This window comes from Eretmochelys imbricata, chromosome 13, assembly GCF_965152235.1.
Source record: "Eretmochelys imbricata isolate rEreImb1 chromosome 13, rEreImb1.hap1, whole genome shotgun sequence".
NCBI classification, from domain to species: domain Eukaryota; kingdom Metazoa; phylum Chordata; order Testudines; family Cheloniidae; genus Eretmochelys; species Eretmochelys imbricata.
The window spans coordinates 25,971,342-25,990,257 of NC_135584.1; the positions used below are offsets into that span (position 1 = coordinate 25,971,342).

The 18,916-nt window shown below is 42.9% G+C and overlaps 1 protein-coding gene across 5 annotated transcripts in view; it reads left to right on the forward strand.

Moving 5' to 3' along the window:
- Positions 1-741: 741 nt before the first annotated feature.
- Positions 742-18,916, forward strand: part of NCOA6 (nuclear receptor coactivator 6) — a 72,378-nt gene continuing 54,203 nt past the window's right edge. For 2 of the 5 annotated variants that reach the window (XM_077831876.1, XM_077831880.1), the window contains exons 1-2: positions 742-880; positions 9,907-10,024. The gene's annotated coding sequence lies outside the window, so the exon portion shown is untranslated. Of the gene's footprint in view, positions 881-9,906; positions 10,025-10,292; positions 10,313-14,154; positions 14,175-18,916 lie in introns of those variants that run through there. The other 3 variants (XM_077831877.1, XM_077831878.1, XM_077831879.1) reach the window with 3 other exon arrangements.

Here is an 18,916-nt window from a genome sequence, read left to right on the forward strand (position 1 = left end):
CGGTCAGGTTCTCAGCGGGGGAGGGGGTCAGGCTATGTGTTTTGGGGGTGTCTGGGCGGGGCGGTCAGGTTCTCAGCGGGGGAGGGGGTCAGGCTGTGTGTTTTGGGGGTGACTGGGCTGGGCGGTCAGGTTCTCAGCGGGGGAGGGGGTCAGGCTGTGTGTTTTGGGGTGTCTGGGCGGGGCGGTCAGGTTCTCAGCGGGGGAGGGGGTCAGGCTGTGTGTTTTGGGGGTGACTGGGCGGGGCGGTCAGGTTCTCAGCGGGGGAGGGGGTCAGGCTGTGTGTTTTGGGGGTAACTGGGCGGGGCGGTCAGGTTCTCAGCGGGGGAGGGGGTCAGGCTGTGTGTTTTGGGGGTGACTGGGCGGGGCGGTCAGGTTCTCAGCGGGGGAGGGGGTCAGGCTGTGTGTTTTGGGGGTGACTGGGCCGGGCGGTCAGGTTCTCAGCGGGGGAGGGGGTCAGGCTGTGTGTTTTGGGGTGTCTGGGCGGGGCGGTCAGGTTCTCAGCTGGGGAGGGGGTCAGGCTGTGTGTTTTGGGGGTGTCTGGGCGGGGCGGTCAGGTTCTCAGCGGGGGAGGGGGTCAGGCTGTGTGTTTTGGGGGTGACGGCGGGGGGGGTCAGACGCTCCCCGACTCTCCGGCCCCGGCGCGCGCAGAGCCAGGGCCGGCGACAGGCGCGCTCCTAGCGGCCGCGACGCGCGCGCTGGCCAGTCTCCCGGCGCGCTCCCGCTCGGTCACGTGGCCTGGAGGAGGCGGAGCTGCGGCCGGGCTGCCGTGGGTGTCCTGGGCGCTTGGCAGCTAGCGGGCCGACCCCTTCCCCGGTGCGACGGGCCCAAGGCCGGGTCCTCCGTCCGCTGCCCGCCGCGGACACGGCGGAGGCTCCCCCAGGTGAGGGCGGGGCCGGGCCGCGGGATCGCGGGGAGTAGGCCTGACAGGGCCGGGGGGCGGAGGCGGGGCCGGGAGTGTCAGCGGGAGTGGGCCCGGCCCGAGGAGGGCAGAGGCCGGGCACGGAGCGGGGCTGCGCCCGGAGAGCGGGCTGGCTCGGGGGTGCCCCGGGCCGGGGAAGGGGGGAGCGTGGGGCTGGGGGAGGGGGCCGAGGCCTGGCTCCGCGCGTGGGGGCTGGCCCCGCTCTTGCTGCCCGGGCCCGGCTCCTGCGGGTAGCGGGGCTGGGCTCTCGCTTGGGTTTCACCCCTTGCGGGGTGCCCCTCAGGTGGACTAAAGGCGGGGATTTGTAAAGGACCCTAAGGGCGTGGGGCGCCCTTCTCCTGTTGAATTTCAGTGTGGCTTGGGTGCCGAACTCCCTTAGGGTCCTGTGAAAGTCCCAGCGTGTATAGAAACTGCAGGTCTGAGATGGGGCTGCCCCCCTGCTCGGTGCCCCAGCAGTGTCCACACCTGCGCTGTCGTGGTGCTCCTGGATCCCTGAACAAAGCTGGCTCAGTTATTCACAGTCAGCAGCTTGACCAGGTCTGAGCCAGAGCCACCTGGGAGATGAGGACTTGTGTCAGTTTCCTAGCATTCTCCCTAGGGGGTTAACACAGCACTGTAGCTTTGCAGCAAAGTTGGTATGCTTTGTTTGTGAATCGGTACATGTCTTGTCAGTCTGTCTACTGGCTTTCTTACATCTGCAGTTTGCAGTTATGGACACCTTAAACTGGATCCAGCACAGTTTAGTAGGAGGGTGTTGAATGTTGAACTGGCTAGACCATTCATGTTCATGTCATCACTTAAACTTCAAAGAACATAGCATTGCTGGGCTGGTACAGGTTGTTCAACCCTCAGATCCAATATCCTGCCTTTACTTGTGTCAGTGACACTGTTGCATATGGGGATTGGTGGATCCTGTAACTTTTCTTTCTTGATCCATTATCCTTCCTATTTCTAGTTTCTGAACAAATACAGGCAATATTTCATGCATTTAGTTTAATCCTCCTTCACCCCTTTTAAAAATAAATTAATAGAGCAACTTTCTGTCCTCTTGTTGTAAGGTCTGCATTATTTTTAGAAAGTTAACTGCGTTAAGTGACCTGGTCATAGAAAATGGTGGGTTCTGGGTTTCTCTGATTTCATAAGGGTGTCCTGCTTGGGCAGTTGTGCTCCCTATTCTGGTTATGACAAGTTCAATTTTAGTCCTGTGAGCCTTGTCTGGATTTTAAAGTTGGATATTGCACATCTTAATTAAGATGCAAATACTTAGCATAACTTAAAGTTTAAAGGGAAAATATCTCAGATACAGTCTTTTCTATAATGGTGAAGTTGTTATCATAATGATATTAAACCCTCATGAGCATTTTTCACTGTAGCTTTACAAAGGTGATATTAAGGTATCCAGGACCTAAGCATCATTCTTCATCCTTAGATGGGGAAATTGGGCCACAAAGAGTGAAATGATCAAAAGTGGCCTCTAATTATGGAAACAGCAACTTCTGCGTGCTCAGCTTTTAGACACGTATGGTCTATTTTTTTGGTTTTGTTTTCCAGAGGTGGTGAGTACTTTGAGCTCCCATAGACTTCATGTGGAGTGTTGTGTGTCAACACCTCAGGAACATAGTCGATGTTCAAGTCAGGCACCTAATATTCGTGGTTGCTTTTGATCATTTTGGGCTCATTGCCTACAGTTACACAGCAAGTTCACAGCAGAGCTGGGAATTAGAACATGAATCTCATGACTCCTTATGTTACTATCCTATCCATTGAACTGTATTGCTTCCTTTTAACATTAACGTAGAATGTCCTGGCTTTACCATGACATTTTTGCGTGGTAGTTCTGTGATCCTAACTTTTGCTACTAAGGTCATATTTCATGGTTTCTGCACCATACTCTGGCTTCTGCTCACAGTCCTCCTATTCTCTTGGGACTTATAAAAGTGTCCCTCAGCAGGCTTAAAACTTACCCTAAAGAGAAACCTGCAGTTGCTACTTCTGGGGGCAGTAATGCTCTGACAAACTTGCCCCTCGGTAGAACTTACAGGAGAGGAACTGTCTGTGGTGGCCTTGCTGCTTATGTGGTAATCTTACATTAATAACAGTGGCAAATCTGAGGGGTATAGTTATTTACTCCCTTAAAAACAAAAATCAAAACACTTTGGAAAGCCAGGCATTTCTAAACTAAGATTAAACGTTCAATGGCCTAACACTTAAAAATGTGGAACTGCACAGTTACATTTCAACAAACAACCTCAATGCTGCCCTGGACACTGTCCATGTAAGGTAAGTAAAAGTCTGAGTAAGACACCGAGTTGACACCACTAAACCCTGTATACCTTGAGTATGAATGTTTAAACATATTAAAACCAGTATGTTTTGTCAGTTAATCTATAATATCTAAAAAGTCTATAATATTAGACTTCTTGTACTAGATCCACTGCATTCTAGGTAATGGTTTGAATCATAGTTGAGTTGTGTAGGTGTACTGGGTTTGTGATGTGTGCAGCGGCAGGGAACCGCACTGTTGAGGATGCCAAAGGGTTAATATGACTGGAAGATTCTGATATCACTTGGTTGTATTTGGGAAAGAGGGGTTGCACAGGTTGTTGGTGTGTATTTGAAGTACAGTAGGTAAGATGCTTTTGTTTCTGTCCTACGCAAGAGAGACTACATTATTTAGAAGCTAATTTGTAGTTATATAGGTTGTTCCCGTGGTGAATTTGTATACATGCTAATATGTAGAACATTGGACAGTATAATACTCAACGCTGAAAATGAGTCTCATACCCCATTATACTGTGTGCAGGCATAAGGTCCTTTAATAACTTTTGAGAACATTGGGGGAAGACTGGCTTGAAACATACTAGATCTGGTAAGCCTGAGGCCAATACAAAAGATGTCAATGAATGTGCATCACTGAAGTCCAGGGGGGCAGCACCCTGCTGAGAAACCATGCCTCCCACCTCCAGCTGCTGTCTAGATAGTAGAAGTGGCCAAGCATATACATTTTTCATCTCTGCTTCATAGGGCACTGACTTCTCCTTCCAAGTAGTAACCTTGCCACCCCTTTTCAGCTCTGTGATTGTCTAGAGTAGCAGTGCTTCTTGCAGAAGGTGTGTTTTGGGCAGTGCTCCTTGGTGCATGCTAGTTTATAATTGCTTTTTTAGGTCTAATCCAAGGTGGCGTGTTAAATTCATGAAGCTCTAACTATTTTGGATTCTATCTTTTAAAATCAGTCTCTCTCCTTGTGTGAAACTGCTGGAGTTGAGAGATCAGACAAGATTCTGATTTAACAGGAGGGCTGGTGGCAGGGTTTTTAAGGTGAGATCCTTGACTCTTGAATTCCTTCCAACCCACTGGTCCACCAGAGTTCAATATTTTTTTTATTTCCTTTCAGTGCGGATGCTATTATTAGTGTTGGGTTTTTTTGCAGGCCCCCCATCCTTTGCTCTGGAAACCCGTACAATTAAAATGGACAGTATCCTACCTTAATCCAAAATAACAAAAACATGCTCATTCCGTCATAGCTAAATTGCTAACTTCCTGGTTGCACTAGCAGTAAATACATTTACTACTGCAACAACAACAACAACAACAAAAATAAAGAAAGAAAAACAGTGGAACATTGCAGTGTAACTGGAAGGTTAATGCATCTGAATGGACTTGGAGGAAGTTTGAGAATGGAGGGGAATGCATGGATAATACCCTGGTAATAGCTGTCTCCTTTTTTATCATGAGGGAGCTCCAGATTAAGTGCCTCAGTTTACTTTTATTGATGCAGTATGACACGGGAAGGAGGGCAGTCTCTTATAACCAGGTGACAACTTGTTTAGCGTTTAAAAAGTTAAAACTAACACCTGTTAGTATAATGTGCTTATTTTGGATTGAGAGTGCTCTATTTTGAGTTTGTTCAATTTGTGTGCATGTGTGGGAGGGGTACAGATATTTTTCACTCTGGCTACTAAGTGCTGTGTAACTGCAAGCCTTGGATATGCAATTTTAGATAAGTGTAAATAAAATAATTTTGAAAAATAAATCCAACATTGTACTGGGCCCTCTGTGGGACTGTACCTTTTGTATTGCACTAATAGGCATCTGAAAAATTTTAAGTCTCCTTGCACTTCACCGCCTCTCCCTTTTCAGTCCTCTCAAACTTGCTTCTGGTTGTTGGGAAGAGAGAGAGAGAGAATTCTAACTCTTTTCCCTCCACTCTGGAGCTTCTTGACAGTTGTGCATTTGGAGCTTTCTGCTATGATGCTCCTTGCCTAGTCTCTTGGCTGCAGCATAGGAAAATCTCTTACTCCCTCTTTCTCTCTCTCTCTGTTTCTTTTGGTCCTCTCATGTGAACAGCTTCAGTGTTTGCCTCTCCTATGGGTCATAGGTTTCCTAGACAGTGGCAAAATGAAATTGACATGATTCTTCTCAGCTTCACTGCTGATCACAGCTTTCTTAAAACAGTCTTGCTAATTTCACTCTTCCTCTGTCTGACAAAGCTGTAGCAGTAGAAGACACTAGTGTTGTTTGCAGAATCAGGAACACATCAGTATGTGGGCTCAGGTACAAAAAGACCTTAACTTTGAAGATTAAAAATACATGTATTTAAAAATGAACGCTAACATTGTGCAAAAATTGACATGCCTTCTTACTTGTCAGGGAAAATTCTCTTAGTTGCTGCTGGCAATTGGATTTGTCAGTCTCATGCAGAAGCTTTGATGTTCAAATTGTTCGTAGTATCTTAGTGCTGTATTTTTGTACATTAAAACATGGACTATTTTAGAATTTCTGGACTTTTGCAGACTTGTTCATAGAATACTTTCACAGTGGGGACAGCAGAATAAATCAGATTTGGAGTTCTTCAGCCAAGTTGTCCTTAATAGTTGGCAAAAAAGCTTGCAGTTAAAACCTTTTTATTTCAAAACATGAATTCCTGGTCTGATTACACCCAAATTTTATAAATACTACCAAGACTTTTCTGGCAGAAGTAATTACGAGAACCTTGAGCCAAATCTGTTTAGTTGTGGGTAAAGTGACCTTTCAGTAGAAAGTCCATAGTCAATGTTGTGACAAGCTATCTCTCCATAATTAAAAATTAGTTCCTTAGCTGCACTTGGAAAATCAAACTAAAGCACAGTTTATTTTCAGAAAAATACATTAACTGATTATTTCACTGTGTATGTTTAATGACTGTTTGAGTGTGCCTGTTTATCTTAATGAAATGCTGCATTACTATAAAACCCTGGCTTTCTTATGGAACAGAAAGTTGTATTTGTATGGTTTCCAAATGGAAATGTTCTCTTTCACATGACGCTAGCAATTTGGCTAATTGTAATTCACAATTCGGGTATTCAGTTTTACAGGATGCCAGTTCCAAGAACAATGGTGACACTTCAAATTAATTTGTGATAAATGGGCAGGGTTGGGCAGGGTAGGGTAGGCGGGAAATCTCCCTTTATTTGGACCTAACCTGTGAAAATAGTAGTCTTTTTAGGTAAGTGACTAGTTGCAATTGGAATTTGTTTCCAAAGTTACCTCCTCTCTTCCTTATTCTTTGGTCACGCCTTGAGTTGATCAGTTGGCTTTATGTACAATAAAAGTTACAATGTCTCAGGTGATGGAACTATGTCAAGGGACATCATCTAGAATCACTCTTTTCAGTGAATTTCAAAGAAGATTATGGAATTTTAAAACATAATACAATTCCACTAAAGCATATCAATATGCCTCACACCCAAGATCACCTACATCCTAACAAATTGCATTTTCACACATTGTGGAAATATGGAAGAAAGATTATTATTATTTTTTTGCAAAATTTTATTGTTTCAGGATTATGGGAAAAAGAAAAGGAGTACTTGTGGCACCTTAGAGACTAACCAATGTATTTGAGCATAAGCTTTCGTGAGTTGTGAGCTGTAGCTCACGAAAGCTTATGCTCAAATAAATTGGTTAGTCTCTAAGGTGCCACAAGTACTCCTTTTCTTTTTGCAAATACAGACTAACACGGCTGTTACTCTGAAACCAGGATTATGGGAAGAGCTGTTGGCTGAATAATATAAACAGTCAACAGTTCTCGAACCTGTTTAATATTTATTGCTACAAACTCTAATTTAAACATTATGATAATCTTAATTGTAGCCATTAACTTCTGGATGGTCGCCAAGAACTTATCTTTTCCTAATATTTTAAGTTAAGTTTAGCCATGGTGGCTTATACCATTAATGCTAGGCATAAAGGGGAAGTGTAAAACATCCACTGTGGGAACTTCATAACAATTCACCTCAGCCTCTGCAGTTCACATAGCAAATTCCTGGCAAGTGATCAGTTACATCTAATATTGATGTGTGTTTAAAATAAAGTATTAAACATCAACTGCACTTCTCTCAAATGTATCATAATTCTACCTAAGATCTTTAAGATTATTTCACTGTCTCACAATGTCTCTGGCCATCCCTCTTACTACATTATTTGGAGAGAGAGATCAGTCTTTATGCACGTGACCTTCTACCTAAACTGTTACTTAATCCTGGCACTGTGTCATCTTAGGTGGAGACCCTGTAGATTTTTGCCACTTCAAGTCTCAATTTGTGTTTAACATTACATCTAGGGCTGTCAAACAATTAAAAAAATTAATTGTGATTAATTTCACAATAAAAAAAATTAATCGTGGTTAATTGCAGGATTAATTGCACTGTTAAACAATAATAGAATGTAATTTATTTAAATATTTTTGGATGTTTTCTACATTTTCAATTATATTGATTTAAATTACAACACAGAATACAAAGTATACAGCACTCACTTTATATTTATTTCTGATTACAAATATTTGCACTGTAAAAAACAAAAGAAATAATATTTTTCAATTCACGTAATACAAGTACTGTAGTGCAATCTATCATGAAAGTTGAACTTACAAATGTAGAATTATGTACAAAAAATTACTATATTCAAAAATAAAACAATGCAAAACTTCAGAGCCTACAAGTCACTCAGTCCTATTTCTTGTTCAGCCAATCGCTCAGACAAACAGGTTTGTTTACATTTGCAGGAGACGATGTTATTGCCTGCTTCTTGTTCACAATGTCACCTAAAAGTGAGAAGAGGCATTCGCATGGCCCTGCTGTAGCCATCGTCGCAAGATATTTACATGCCAGATGCGCTAAAGATTCATATGTTCCTTCATGTTTCAACCACCATCCCAGAGAACATGCGTCCATGCTGATGATGGGTTCTGCTCGATAACAATCCAAAGCAGTGCAGACCGATGCATGTTCATTTTCATCATCTGAGTCAGATGCCACAAGCAGAAGGTTGATTTTCGTTTTTGGTGGTTTGGGTTTTGTAGTTTCCGCATTGGAGTGTTGCTCTTTTAAGACTTCTGAAAACAGGCTGCGCACCTTCTCCCTCAAATTTTGGAAGGCACTTCATATTCTTAAACCTTGGGTCGAGTGCTGTACTATCTTTAGAAATCTCACATTGGTGCCTTCTTTGCGTTTTGTCAAATCTGCAGCAAAAGTGTGCTTAAAGCGAACAACATCTAGTGAGTCATCATCCGAGACTACTATAACATAAAATCAATGGCAGAATGCAGGTAAAACACAGCCAGAGACCTATAATTCTCCCCCAAGGAGTTCAGTCACAAATGTAATTAACGCATTATTTTTTTAACTAGCGTCATCAGCATGGAAGCATATCCTCTGGAATGGTGGCTGAAGCATGAAGGGACATATGAACGTTTAGCATATCTGGCACGTAAATACCTTGCAATGCTGGCTACAAAAGTCCCATATGAATGCCTGTTCTCACTTTCTGGTGACACTGTAAATAAGAAGTGGGCAGCATTATTTCCCATAAATGTAAACAAACTTGTTTGTCTGAGCAATTGGCTGAACAAGGAGTAGGACTGAGTGGACTTTTAGGCTCTGAAGTTTTGCATTGTTTTGTTTTTGACTGTAGTTATGTAACACAAAAAAATTGACATATGTAAGTTCAAGTTTCATGATAAAGAGGTTGCACTACAGTACTTGTATGAGGTGAATTGAAAAATACCGTTTCTTTTGTTATTTTACAGTGTAAATATTTGTAATAAAAATAATATAGTGAGCAGTGTACACTTTGCATTCTGTGTTGTAACTGAAATCAATATAATTGAAAATATATGTTAAAAATTCCAAAATATTTAATAAATGTAAATTGTTATTCTATTGTTTAACAGTGTGATTGAAACTGCGATTAATTATGATTAATTTTTTTTAGTTAATCACTTGAGTTAACTGCAATTAATCAACAGCCCTAATACCTAACCTCCCAGGCCAAGATGGTAACTTCTTCTGCAGTGTTTTTTGACTCGTGTTTCTAAGTATGCAGGGCTTGAAAAATTTACTAAACATCTACCCAGAGGGAGAGCTCAAAGATACATGTGAAAGATAGGGAGGGAGACCAGAGCTCCACTAACTAATTCCAAGGGCAGTGTTCTAGTGAGGTTCCTATCTCCCTGCTGCCAGCTGCTGGGAAGGAGACAGTGTTGGCTTTCTGCTTTGGTGGTAGCCCTGGATCCTGTTTTGTATTGGTGTCTGGCTAGTAGATGTCATATAAACTTGAAGCTCTCCACCTTTCTGAGCTTTCAGTCTCTTCTTACCTCTTCCTCAGTTTCTGTTTTTGGGGTCATCCTTCCTAGTGAGCAACTCCAGAGGAATAGTAGAGGCAGGCACAGAATTTTCCTAGAGAATATCCTGAAATTGTCACAATTACTGAGTTTCAATTTTTATGAATTATACCATTTATATTCTAATATCAGCACAATAATTATGTTCCTACCATCTACAAAATATTTTGTATTATAAATACAAGTGGTAAGCAGTTTTGGTTTTTGCAGTAAAATATTTCAGTGTTTTATTATTTTAAAAAAGTTTTTTCACTAAAAACACTGGCTATTTTGGGATAGATTTGTATCATATAGACTACTTCTTTTGTTTTGTGTTTTCTTTCAGGGTTTTCGCTTGAGCACTGCTGGAGAATACTATTGTTTAAAAATACTTAGTAGTCTGGGGTTAACAAAGAGCTGCATAAATGGCATAAATTAAGGAAGTCTCTGGGGGGATCATCTTGGTAAGTAAAAGCGTATGTGTGGCTTTTTGAGGTCTTCTGTTTTCCATTCTTAAAAAAAAACAAAAAATCTTTTTTCAACTCGATGGTCCTTGGTCACAGTGACTTCATTTTTGAAGTGGAGGTCAGGAATCTGTTCTCTCTGGAGCTGGTTTTTCAGTCTGCCACATGGGGTTACAAGTGATCAACATGAAGTATGTACCTGTACACCCTCCTTTCAGTGAGAGGGACTGTGCTGCTTGCATGATGTTCCCAGTCCCTATTGCCATGGGGAGCAAAGGTTAGAGCTCAGTAAGTGACAGTTTGTATACATTTCTGAAACGAAACACTCGTTAACATTTTTTCCTAAAGTGAAATCTAGTATATACTTGAGTTTTTCTTTTCAGAAATTTTTATGCATTATAACATTGGTTCCTCTTTGCCTCTGCTTTTTGTGCATGCTGTATTAATACAGAGCAGACTGCCGTTTACTTCTTTAAAGTTTTTACAGGATTTGTGCCAAAAGTGATGCAATATGGCGAAAGTTTTAATAGATTAGATGTGTTATAACTGTGGTGCTCTTAGATGCCTGGAATAAAGCCATACAATGTGGTCATGGACAGTCAGTTGTCTAAGTGTGGTGGTGGTGTTGTGTTTTGTAGACTTGATTAGGTAGTGAGGGTGGGGCTCAGGAAGGAACTTGGGCTTTACAACACTGAGTATCACAGCAGGCAACTTTTACAACCTTTAGGTGTCTAGAGTATCACAGGAATAACAGTGCAATCCACAAACTCTGAGTTAGGCACCCTATGCAGTGAAAGAGGAGAGAGAGACATTTTAGAATGCAATCCAAAAAGGTCAGTATACAGGGTGGTGAGCTGCCTAAGCTAGCCAGTGGGAGGTACTGACAGTGGGGTGTGTGCTAACCCCCCTCCCTCTCTCAGAGATAGGCAACTCTCTGCTGTCCGGCTTCCATGCTTATCTCTCTTTAGCAATCCACAAGTGGGAACCCCTCTCCTAGAATCAGGCAGCTTAGGGGCCTAAGTAGTTTCTTAGCAGGAGTGAGTTAGGCACCTGCCTCAATCCACAGAAAACCTCCAGAAGAGGAGGAGGTTGTGGTACCCACTTTCTAACTTTTTAGGCCAGTGGCTAGAGCACCCACCTGGGATATCTGAGACCCAGGATCAAGTCTCTCCTCCCTGCTGGGGGAGAAAATTGAACAGGGGTCTCCTACCCCTCAGGAGAGTGCTCTAACCACTGAGCTGTGAGATATTCTGATGAGGGGCTCCCTCAATCTCTCCTGTTGGAGCTGTTCCACTGTGGATAAATAATGAAAGAGTGATTGGAGAACAAGGAGTGGACCCTGCGTCTCCTATCTCCCATGTGGGTGCCCTAATCACTGGACTGCAGCCTCTGGTCCAGTAGCTGTTTACACATGTATCTTCAGTGGAACAGTCATTTTCTTTCTCTTTCTAACAGGACTGTGTTAATGCAAACCAGGTAGTTAATGCAAACCTTTTAGTTTGTGTGAGCAGTGTCCACATGTGGCAGTTAGTGCACAACCCGTTGGTGCCCTCTGCAAATCACACCCCATAGTCCGCACTATGGTACAGTATAGATGTAGTCTTACATCATAACCCAAATGTAAAGAAAAGCTCAAAACGCCCATTCAGCATGATTTTTCCTTGTCAAGTGAAACAATGCCTGTGATCCTTTCAGATTTAGGAAACTATATTATATTAGCACCTGTGAAGTGTTGTCTGCCGTGCTTCTAATTTTAACTAGGGCTTTCGATTAATTGCAGTTAACTCCTGCGATTAACTAAAAAAAATTAATTGCGATTAATTGTAGTTTTAATCACACTGTTAAAGGATAGTATACCAAATGAAATTTATTAGATATTTTGGATGTATTTCTACATTTTCAAATATATTGATTTCAGTTACAACACAGAATACAAAGTGTACACTGCTCACTCTATTATTTTTTATTATAAATATTTGCACTGTAAAATGATAAATAAAAGAAACAGTATTTTTCAATTCACCTCATACAAGTACTGTAGTGCAATCTCTTTATCATGAAAGTTGAACTTACAAATGTCAATTTTTGTGTTACATAACTATGGTCAAAACCAAAACAATGCAAAACTTCGGAGCCTACAAGTCCACTCAGTCCTACTCCTTGTTCAGCCAATGGCTCAGACAGATAAGTTTGTTTACATTTATGGGAGATAATGCTGCCCACTTCTTATTTACAGTGTCACCAGAAAGTGAGAACAGGCATTCATATGGAACTTTTGTAGCCAGCATTGCAAGGTATTTACGTGCCAGATATGCTAAACGTTCATATGTCCCTTCATGCTTCAGCCACCATTCCAGAGGATATGCTTCCATGCTGATGACACTCAAATGTGTTAATTACTTTTGTGACTGAACTCCTTGGGGGAGAATTGTAGGTCTCTGGCTGTGTTTTACCCACATTCTGCCATCGATTTTGTTATAGTAGTCTCGGATGATGACTCACTAGATGTTGTTCGCTTTAAGCACACTTTTGCTGCAGATTTGACAAAACGCAAAGAAGGCACCAATGTGAGATTTCTAAAGATAGTACAGCACTCGACCCAAGGTTTAAGAATATGAAGTGCCTTCCAAAATTTGAGGGAGGAGGTGCGCAGCCTGTTTTCAGAAGTCTTAAAAGAGCAACACTCCAATGCGGAAACTACAAAACCCAAACCACCAAAAACGAAAATCAACCTTCTGCTTGTGGCATCTGACTCAGATGATGAAAATGAACATGCATCGGTCTGCACTGCTTTGGATTGTTATCGAGCAGAACCTGTCATCCGCATGGACGCATGTTCTCTGGGATGGTGGTTGAAACATGAAGGAACATATGAATCTTTAGCGCATCTGGCATGTAAATATCTTGCGACAATGGCTACAGCAGGGCCATGCGAATGCCTCTTCTCACTTTTAGGTGACATTGTGAACAAGAAGCAGGCAATAACATCATCTCCTGCAAATGTAAACAAACTTGTTTGTCTGAGCGATTGGCTGAACAAGAAATAGGACTGAGTGACTTGTAGGCTCTGAAGTTTTGCATTGTTTTATTTTTGAACATAGTAATTTTTTGTACATAATTCTACATTTGTAAGTTCAACTTTCATGATAAATAGATAGCACTACAGTACTTGTATTACGTGAATTGAAAAAATTTTCTTTCTTTTGTTTTTTACAGTGCAAATATTTGTAATCAGAAATAAATATAAAGTGAGCGCTGTATACTTTGTATTCTGTGTTGTAATTTAAATCAACATAATTGAAAATGTAGAAAACATCCAAAAATATTTAAATAAATGACATTCTATTAATGTTTAACAGTGCATTTAATCTTTTTAATCACACAGTTAATTGTGATTAATTTAATCGCTTGGCATCCCTAATTTTCACAAATCCTGTCAAATCTGGGTATGTTAAGATCTGGATGATGTATTGCAATATGAGCTGCAGCATTCTTCTGAAGATTCTAATATCACAATTTAAAAGGGCCATGGGTTTGTTTGACCCACAGTCTGTGAAGGATTGCTGCTTCAGATATAATGGGAGAGATTGAAAGAGAAATCACAGGATTAAACAGCTATTTAGAATGGAATGAGTTCTGTATATTGTGGAACACTGATTGAACTCCACCACACTTTGCTTGCTGCATCATTGTAATTACCTCCAACGCCTCTTCCTGTTTGCCTATTGAAAGAGATTTGCAAAGAAGGAATATTGGGTTTTGCCTTTATTTTATTTATTTAATTATTCATGAGTACTAAGAAGGCCTGAAAGTTGTTTTGGGGAGGGAAAAAAAAAAGCTTTAGAAATACATGCAATATCGTGTCTGACCAATAATAAATGGTAAATTTTCAGAATGGAGAGGGGTAACCAGTGGTGAGCTGGAGCCCGTTCGCGCGAACCAGTGGTTAAATTTTGAAGCAGTTTTGGAACTGGTTGTTAACCTGCTTCCCTGCAGGGGCCGCTGAGGCTTTGATGGGCTCTGGCTGGGAAGTGATGTAATTCCTCCTCCGGCTGCCAGGGGTGCTGGCATGTGGGCTGCCGCCTGGCCCTGGGCACGAGCCCTGTTGCTGCTGCTGCTCCCCTGGCCCTGGGGCTCCTGCTGCTGCCTGGTGGGTCCCCGGCTGCTCTGCTGGGCCTGGGCTGTGTCCTGCTGCTCTCCCTGTGAGTACCCACCACTCTGCCCGCAGCCAGCCCCTGCCTCCAGCCACCCCCACACCCCCTGCCCTGTCTCCAGGCACCCCCTGCCTGCAGCCAGCCCCTGTCTCCAGCCGCCCCTGCCCACAGCCTGCCCCTGTCTCCATCCACCCCTGCAGCCCCTGCCCGCAACAAGCCCCACACCCTCCTGTCTCCAGCCAGCTCCGCACCCCCTGCCCTGCCCGCAGTCAGCCCTGCACCCCCTGCCTCCAGCTAACTCTGCACCCCCTGTCCTGCCCACAGCCAGCCCTGCCCCACACCCCTGTCTGCAGCTGGCCCCACGTCCACTGGTGCCCTGCAGTTCCCAGGACAGTAACCCTGCACACCTGCTTCAATGAGGGGGGCAGGGAGCAGCTGGGACCCACACATGTGCACACCCTAGGGTGACCAGACAGCAGGAGATGAAGTTATTGCCTGCTTCTTGTTCACAATGTCACCTAAAAGTGAGAAGAGGCATTCGCATGGCCCTGCTGTAGCCGTCGTCGCAAGATATTTACCAGTGAAAAATCAGGACAGAGGGTGGGGGGTAATAGGAGCCTATATAAGAAAAAGACACCAAAATCGGGATTGTCCCTATAAAATCGGGACATCTGGTCACCCTAGCACACCCCCCAGGGAGTGGCGGGGACCCACACATGTGAAACGGAGCTCATTTCTAGTTCAGGCCCATCTTTTTAAAAAAAGTACTTTAGGCAGGGTTAACATACATCCGTATTTTCCCGGACAGGTCAGGCTTTTTGGTTCTTAAATCGCTTAAATTTTTAAATTTTAAAAATTCCTCCTGGGAAAATATGGAAATATGGTAACCCTATTGGTACAAAAAATACATACTGGGGCACATCCCTTAAATCAGAACTTTTTATTGGGAACCGGTTGTTAAGATTTTGGCAGCTCATCACTGGGGGTAACTAGTGGTGTTCCCCGAGGGTCAGTCCTAGGACCAATCCTATTCAACTTATCCATAAATGATCTGGAGAAAGGGGTAAACAGTGAGGTGGCAAAGTTTGCAGATGATACTAAACTGCTCAAGATAGCTAAGACCAAAGCAGATTGTGAAGAACTTCAAAAAGATCTCACAAAACTAAGTGATTGGGCAACAAAATGGCAAATGAATTTTAATGTGAATAAATGTAAAGTAATGCACATTGGAAAAAATAACCCGAACTACACATACAATATGAGGGGCTAATTTGGCAACAACTAATCAGGAAACAGATCTTGGAGTCATCGTGGATAGTTCTCTGAATACGTCCACGCAGTGTGCAGCGGCAGTCAAAAAAGCAAACAGGATTTTAGGAATCATTAAAAAAGGGATAGAGAATAAGGTGGAGAATATCTTATTGCCCTTATATAAATCCATGGTATGCCCACATCTTGAATATTGCTTACAGATGTGCTCGCCTCATCTCAAAAAAGATATACTGGCATAAGAAAAGGTTCAGAGAAGGGCAACTAAAATGATTAGGGGTTTGGAATGGGTTCTATATGAGGAGAGATTAAAGAGGCTCGGACTTTTCATCTTGGAAAAGAGGAGACTAAGGGGGGATATGATAGAGGTATATAAAATCATGAGTGGTGTGGAGAAAGTGAATAAGGAAAAGTTATTTACTTGTTCCCATTATATAAGAACAAAGGGCCACCAAATGAAATTAATAGGCAGCAGTTTTAAAACAAATAAAAGTTCTTCACACAGCAGAGTCAACCTGTGGAACTCCTTATGTGAGGAGGTTGTGAAGGCTAGGACTATAACAGGGTTTAAAAGAGAACTAGATAAATTCATGGAGGTTAAGTCCATTAATGGCTATTAGCCAGGATGAGTAGGGAATGGTGTCCCTAGCCTCTGTTTGTCAGAGGGTGGAGATGGATGGCAGGAGAAAGATCACTTGATCATTACCTGTTAGGTTCACTCCCTCTGGGGCACCTGGCATTGGCCACTGTCGGCAGACAGGATACTGGGCTGGATGGACCTTTGATCTGACCCAGTATGGCAGTTTTTATGTTCTTATTACTTTCCTGCTGAAGGTGCAGAGAAGGATAGTGGGGCTTTCTCAAGTCTTAATTTAAGGCAGGTGTATTGAATTCTAGAGATGTTTTCCCCCAGAAGTTTATTCAGGCATTTAGTCAGTTTAATAAGTGTAAACAAAACAAAAATACACAATAAAACAAAAACCACAGTTTTAAACAGTAACTAAAAATCTCTTAATTGTTCCAGGTTTTGTTTCCTCACTCCTTTTAATATGTGCGTTGTCATGCTACTGGTCCTTGGCATTTGATTGTCTCTAGTGTCTTCCAGGAGGAATATAAACAAGACCTGCATATGTGTGCATATTGTATCACACACACAACTATATTGAAATAACATTAAGGTTGCAAAGTTAAGAAATGGTAGGCCTATAGTTGCCTGTGCATTCTTAATTCAGTTCTCTTGTGAGTATGCATTATAATAAAGTCTTTAATTACATGATCGCATACTATTTTGCGCAGGCCCCCTGCCTCATTCAGTACATAGGATGGGCCCGCCCTGGGGATGAATCAAGGTTCTATAGGGAAAGAGGATGTTGTCTTTAGGCCTCCTGCTTTGTTTGCTGCAGAAGCTGAAAGATGTGTAGCGAATTAAGTAGGGGACTGCAGGAAGCATAGGCGCTGACTTCTGCTCCTGCTGGCGGGTGCTCAACTCCCATCAGCCCCTGGCCCTGCGCCCACTCCACCCCGTCCACGAGGCCCCGCCCCCTCCCACTTCTGCCCCGCCCCCTCCCACTTCTGCCCTGCCCCTAGTCCAACACCTTCCTCAAATCCCTGTCCCGGCCCCGCCTCTTTCCCGTCTCCTCCCCTGAGCACACCACGTTCCCGATCCTCCTCCTCCCTCCCAGCATGCCGCCAAACAGCTGTTTGGCAGCAGCTAGGCAGGAAGCACTGAGAGGTAGGCAGAGGAGTAGGGACGTGGTGCGGTCGGGGTGAGTGGGGGGAGCTTGGCTGCCAGTGGGTGCAGAATACCCACTAATTTTTCCCTGTGGGTGCTCCAGCCCCGGAGCACCCATGGAGTCGGTGCCTATGGCAGGAAGAGAAAGAATGATCTCATGGTTCTAGCAGTTAAATGCTGCCTTAGAGAACTGGATTCTATTCCTGCCTCTACCAGAGTTCCTACGTAAGTCAGTTAAACCAGATTTTTCACAAGTGGGCACTGCATGTGTATTCCTCATTTTCTGAGTGCCTGACTTGCACACTCAGCTGCAACTGAAGTCAATGGAAGCTGTTCTTTGGCAATATATAATGCTGAGTATTCTGAAAAATCGGATCCTAATTAAGCGCTCAAAATTAGTTGACATTATGACATTAATCGCTCTGTGCCTCAGTTCCTTATATGTAAAATGGTAATATACTAACTCACTTCACAAGGGTGTTGTGAAAATAAATTCATTAGTGTTTGTGAAGCACTCTGATACTGTAGTGATGAGCACCATGGAAAAGCCCATGAGGAGATAATCATTCTGTTTTCAGAACAAGGTTTCACTGAACACCATCAATCCTGTGCCTTGAATGAGGCAGAGGTCCTATAGTAAAATTAGTATGCAATTATGTAATTAAAGACTGTATCTTAATGTATCCACACACGGGGCGTGAACTAAGGTACAGTCTTAATTCTGGCATTCCTAACTTCTGAGTGCTGGACTTTACAGCCTTAATAGTTTGTTGGTATACTTTTTGGGTGTATTTTAAATATATACATAATATATATACAGCAGAAGTCTAAGCTCATCTTATTTTTTTTAAAAAGCTCTTCCAGATGGTGGTGGGTTTTTCTTTTCCTTTTAAGAAAGGGGTCAACTCATTTCTCCCGCCCCCCCGTTTCGCAAATGACCTTTAAGCTCTGCCCTGTAGTTTTCATGCAGACTAAGAGACTGGACTGCTACCAAAAACTGATGTATATCCTGACGTGAAGTCAGCAGTTCTGAGCTATAAAGGTTTTGATAGGAGCTTCTGAATATCGTATTAACCTTGAAACGGTGTGTTCCTTACAATCCTGTCTATGTTAGGAAATTTCATCTGTTGCTAACAATGACTTTCAGGAATTGGGTCCTCTTAACTGGTCAAAGCACATTAGAAGAGTGTGATTTGTCAAGTGCTGTAATGTGCTGTGTGATAACTGCTCCATGTAGAACTTGCTGGTGTGTTCTAGGTACCTTTTAGTTTGCACCAGCACGGTCTACCCAGGACAGTCAGAGCTTAGCATATTAAAGCAATTTACGAATCACACCCTTCTAATGCCCTTTACCTTGCCATTTAGACAAGCTCTTACATTACAGTTGTGACCTAACTGTATCCTAGTAGGGTTTATTGCTGGAGCTACAAATTGCATAAAATAAAAATATCAGGAACATTGAACAAGAATTAGTAGAATGTCAGCCACGCAAAACCAAGTGGAAAGAACCAAGCATTAAGGACCCAAATAGATTCTAGGTCTGTCAGGAATCCGAAGATCTTTGTCAAATCCAAATATGTATATTGCAGTTTGTAAAGAAGGATGGTTCAAGTCTCATCTGTTCATAGATCAGCGTAGCTAGCCAAAGGGTAAGCTTTGTTGGGTAAGATGATGATTGTGGACTTCCATTCGCTATGACTTTTGTTATGACTCCTGGGTAAAGGAGTACCTATTGCA